This window comes from Trichosurus vulpecula, chromosome 4 (assembly GCF_011100635.1).
Source record: "Trichosurus vulpecula isolate mTriVul1 chromosome 4, mTriVul1.pri, whole genome shotgun sequence".
In the NCBI taxonomy this organism is placed as follows: domain Eukaryota; kingdom Metazoa; phylum Chordata; class Mammalia; order Diprotodontia; family Phalangeridae; genus Trichosurus; species Trichosurus vulpecula.
The window spans coordinates 377,946,448-377,952,361 of NC_050576.1; the positions used below are offsets into that span (position 1 = coordinate 377,946,448).

General features: G+C 34.1%; 1 pseudogene; it reads left to right on the forward strand.

The window, feature by feature from the left end:
• The first annotated feature begins 5,263 nt into the window (after positions 1-5,263).
• On the forward strand, positions 5,264-5,616 carry LOC118845754 (annotated as a pseudogene).
• Positions 5,617-5,914: the final 298 nt, after the last annotated feature.

A 5,914-nucleotide genomic window follows, 5' to 3' on the forward strand; every position in this document is an offset into this window, starting at 1 on the left:
AATGGAAGATGAATACCATCCATGAGCTGTTGGAGCAAGGAGGGAGAAATCCTCATGGTAGGGATCTACCTGCTGAGGTTTAACAAGGTAGATATATGTTTGCCTGACACAGAAAATATAGAGCTAGTCTTCTGTTCTTTTTTTCTTTTTCCTGAAGCATGTAGCTGGGAGGCAAAGAGTCACCTAAGACTGACCAATTTTTTTGACTACTACACATTTTAGCCAATTCACATGGTAATGTATGATAGTTCCAGAAACAATCAAGAAATCGTCGCAATAGATTCTGAATTTCTGGGCAAGAAACTGCAGACCTTAAGGGCAAAGGACAAATTCCTTGCTTCTGCCAATTGAAGTTAAGGACATTAGAAGACCATATACATTTTTAAGAAATAAACATCTAGCCAGAAAGATGTAATCAGACTTAGAGTCCTCAGCCTGAGATTCTTTGATTCCACCTTCTTCCCTTTTTGGAAAATTTGAATAAGCTTTTATAAATAATTTAATTATCACCAGCAAATAGTGCCATTACCACATCTGCAAATGCATTCCATACACTGGAATGTGGTTTATGGCCTGTTTACTTGGAATCATTGAAAGTCCATTTTGGTGTAACCTTAACATGTCAACACTACCCTGATATCTTAATATTTGTTTAGCAACTGAACTCTCTCCTAATTGGTTTTTTTTTTATTATTCTCATTTCAAAGTGAATTTGCCTTGCCAAAAAAATAGAAGAAACATAAGGCTAATGCTACCTATCAATCAAGGCTTTGAATATATAAAGTAAAAAAAAGAATAACCTTCCCCTGTCTTCAAGGATCTTACATTCTATCCAAGAAAGTAATATGCACTTATATAAGCATTTATATAAATATGTAGATACATACTTTAAGATGTATAGGCTTATGTGTATGTATATATATATATACACACACACACATACAAATAGAAATACAACACACATAAATACACACATAGAAGTATATCATATGCATATAAACACATACATATTTATATAAGTATATATCCAAATATATGTATATACCTGTATTTTTATCTCTATCTCTAAATCTCATGTATATGCAAGTCAATTCAAGGTAATATTCAGGACAGCATTAGCTTTTAGGATAATCAGGAAAGACCTTGACAAATTTCTTGAGTGATGCTTTAAAGGAATCTAAGGATTCTAAGAAGTAAAGATGAGGGGGAATTATAGACATGAGATACTGTTTTTTCACAAGAAGCATAGGGATAGAAGATTCAGTGTTGCACTGAAAGACCAGGAAGGAAAGAAGATAACTTATTTCTTAAACTCCCATTACATGCCAGGAACTATGCTGAGTACTTTCAAAACATCATTTTATTTGATCTTCATAAATACCCTGGTTGGCAATGCTATTAACCCCTCTTTATAGTTGATACAAGTTGAGCAAAAAGAGATTAAGTGGTTTGCCCAGGATGACACAGAAAGCAAGAGTATGACACAGATTTGAACACAGGTGTTCATCACTCTAGGTCCAATGTTCTATCCATTATACCACTTGGAAAGTAGGAATATTTGGCTTTAATGCAGTATGTACAAAGAAGAATAATGGAAAACAAGCCCACAAAGTAGGATTGATCTAAGTTATAAAGGTCATTAAATACCAAGCATAGGAGTTTGGATTTTATCCTAGAAGTAGCAAGAAATCATTGAAACTTTTTGAGCAAAGGAATGACATTGTCAGACCTGGTTTTAGGACCATTAATTTGACAGCTATGTGAGTGATAGATTGTAGACTGAGGCAGGAAAACAAAATATTATGTATCTAATGTAGTATTCCATCAAAGAAATAGAAATAGAATTGATGAGATTTGGTAACAAATTGGATATGAGGAAAGAGAGAAAGCAAAAATGATTTTGAAATTGTCAAAATATGCACCTTGAAAAATGATGGTGCTTTGAGAGACACAGGAAAGTTTGGAAGACATGTAGCCTTTAGGTAGAATGATAATGAAGCCTGTCTTGGATATATACTATTACAGGAAGATGTGGTCACCAAGAGGGAATGTGGAGAGAGAGAGAGAGGAGAACCCAATATAAAGCCTCCAGGGTATAAACACAGCAAAGGCGACTTAGAAGTGCTCAGAAAGGAAAATATGAGATAGAGCAGTTTCATGAAAAACTCAGAGAGGAGAAAATATCTAAGAGGACAGAGTAGTAAACATGATAAATGTTTCAGGGAGGTCATGAAAAATGAGCATTGATAAAAATTTTCTTTTAATTTGACCATTAAACTGTCACAGATAATCTTTAAAAAGCAGTTTCAGGTGGGCGATGATGTTAGAAACCGGACTAGAAACTGTTAGAAGTGAGTGAGGGGAAAGGAAATGGAGTCAATGAGCATAGGATAGTTTTTTTTTTCAGTTTGGGCTATGAAAGAGAAGAAAAGAAAAGAATAATAGATTGAAGGAATGGTAGCTTGAGTTGTAGTTGTCATTACTGTTGCTTGTTTGGTTTTGGATTTGGTTTGGGATGAATGAGACTTGATATGTTTATATGCGAGAGGTAAGAGAATGATGATGAAAAGAGCCTGAAAATTAGCAAAAGTGGTGATATTTAAGGCAATCCGATGGGGATCAAGAAAATAAGTAAAGGAATTTTCAGAAGATGGCCATTCCACAAGAAACGCAGATAAAGGAAAGGATAATATGAGATGATGCCATTGGATTTTAAGACATCAACAGATACAACATACTTACTTTATTGGTTCTATTACCCCACCCGAATTCTTTTCTGATAACACCTCCTCCTTTCCCCCAATCCCACTATTCTAAATCGAAAGAAACATTTAGCACATGGTCTTTTCATTATCACTTCCTTATTTCTTTCTCATAGTTGCTGGATATTGTCATTATCCTCTTTTTTTCCCTTTCTTTGTCTGCTCTTCAGGCAATCTGTTTAACATGGACCCACAAACATTCCTTAATCTCCTTCCTTCTTTATTTTTTCCAGTTGCTCATGTGATCCTTAAATTAAAATCTTTCCTTCCTTTCTTTATTCAAATAATGATCTCCAAAGTAACCTTAAGTGTGGTGATACGAGTAACACTAGTAATATATCAGTATCAAATGAAGGAAAGTTATAAAATTTGAAATGAAATTAGATTAAGTAGAAAAGTTATCAATTTTAATGTCCTACAAAATTCTTGAAATCACAAATGTAAGTTCACAAATTTAAAAAATCTTATGTTTCATCATCCTCATATTTGACTTGATATTATTTTTAAAAAGCACTAAATATGAGTTCAAAGAAATAATTTCTTTGAAATTATTTCTTATTCTTTGTTTTACTTTACTTCTGTTTTGTTTCATTGCTAGCATGGTAAAAATGATAACCCCTAACATTATTTTTATTTGTAAATATGCATTACATTTAAGGTTAGAAAGTTATTTGTGGTTTAGCCTACAAATGTGACAAGAGATTGAGATGTTTCAGCACTTCTAGTTGAAGAGGTTCATGGAAGACTGCAATTGACTGTGCCACAAATTCTACTTGATTATTTGTGAATGTTAAGGACCAGGAAATGGGTACTGGTATGAGAAGTATCTGTATAAGACCAAATTTATTTCCTTTGGTTAAAAAGCTATTGTACTGGCAGATGATAGAAAATGATATGATTTTAATTTACTTAGATTTCATCAAAGCATTCAACAATCTCTTGCTGTTTCCTTGTGGACATGGTAGGCTAATCAATATTCAGCTTAGGTAGATTTCGAAATGGTTAAATGACTGAACTCAAAGATTAATCACCATGGGTTTGTGTTAGTTTAGAGTCTGTTGTAGAGTGTCTGAAGTATTGATCTTTGGTCTTCTGTTCTTTAACTCTTTAACATTTTTTAAATCAACAATTGAAGTCATAGTTGGTAGGTTTATCAGATTTTGATGTCACATGGTGAAGTGATAAGTAATATGTTGAATGGCAGTGTTAGAATCCATTAAAAAGATTTCAGTAGACTGTGATGTTAGTTTGAATATAATGAGAGGAAATTTAGTAGGCGTAACTGTAAAATCCTCTATTTGGCTTAGGATAGCTAGGTGGCACAGTGCATAGAGTGCCAGGCCTGAAGTCAGGAAATTTCTTCTTGATGAATTAAAATCTCGACTCAGGTACTTACTAGCTATTTGACTTTTCTAGTAACTTAAATTCTTTACCTCAGTTTCTTTATCTGCAAAAATGAACTAGACAGGGAAATGGCAAACCACTCAAGTATCTTTGCAAAGAAAACCCCAAATGGGGTCACAAAGAGTTAGATATTACTGAAACACAACTGAACAAAAATACTTGGTTAAAAAATTCACAACATCCCAAGTGGAAGAGCAATGGATAGATAAGTCATCTTTAAAAATATCTTGAAATTTCTATGGATTGAAAGCTCAGTATGATTCAACAACACAATACTTGAGCATAAAAATTTAATGGTGTCTTTGTCAGCACTGTGAGGTAGAGTGCCCAAAGTTTGGGAGAATATGTTATGGCCAGAATATATTATATTATGTTTGATTCTGGACAACCTTTCCTAGGACATAATATAAATTACCTGAAAATGGTCCAAAGGCCTATAAATGAAATAGTAGGAGCACTGAAATTTTGCCATGTGTGGATTTTTGAAGGAATTGGGGATATTTTATCTAGAAAAAGGAAGCTATTTTAAATTATTCAAAAGGTTTTCATTTGGAAGAGAAATTGTTCTTGTTCTTCAAAAATTTGTTCTTCATTGCCCCAGAAAGCAGAACTAGAAATTTATGGAAGCAAGCAGTATGGTGCAGTATAGTAGTTTCGAATAAAACTTGGGGTCATTAATCCATAATAAGGATCCCAGTGGTCTGCATATTGACTCAGAAAACCAAATAATAGTATTAGCTGTTTACTTTGGTAAATATTACCCAATTACATTTTATCTAGTTCCATTCAGTCACTGAGGAATGTTTTGGGTGGCACACAGCCTGTGGGCCATGTGTTTGACAGCTCTGGCTATTAGATAGTGTATTCTACATAAAGTTGAGATGATTTTTGTTTAAAACATATTTTAGTGTTGGTGACCCAAGAACAAAGGCCCACATGCTATTGGATGCCAGGGAACATCAAGGATGAGTGACTGTTGCCAGCAGGAAGAAAGCCACACTCTGCTTTGAAGGAGACTGATTCTGAAAGACTTACATTTCTTCCCCAAAAAAGGAAACTAAACAGCATGGCAGTTCTAAACCATTGACATTTTTTGAATGACTAGTACTCCTGATGCTTTCCCAAATTTTGAAGAGATGTTTACCAAGTGACTCACAGGAGATAATGCAGAGTACTGAAAATACCTGAAACATTCTAGGGATTCCCCTCAGATTGTTGAAGAGTACAATAGTAGATCTAGTGATAATCAAAGAAACAGAGGCAATCAGAAGCCAGATGACAGTTTCAAGGAAGGGATGGCAGGTGAGGTTGGCCTAGTAACAGCTGATGTAATTAGTGGCATGCAAGACCCTGAGGTAACCACTCTCAGCAGCACAGACAGGAACCTTACTACCATCATCAGTATAGTCACTGTGGTTATAATCAATATTCTCCTTATGGCTACTATTAATACAAATATTGGCAGCCATCAAGTAAAATAAATTACATTCTCTTCTACCATGTCAAAAGCTGGCCTGTTTATAATTTCATATAAATAATTTTACACAACTTGTAGCTGCCATGTGCAAATAAACTAGAAAGATATGATAGAAACAAGTAATGATAAGTCCTGTAAAGAACTTATGGGCTACTTTGTTCATTGTCTACCTCAGACTCATCTTTATTTCAAATTTTATTAGTGCAATCCATTGCATGAATTTCCTATGTAAGACTGCCAATAGTCATAAGTTTATAACACAGCCATAATT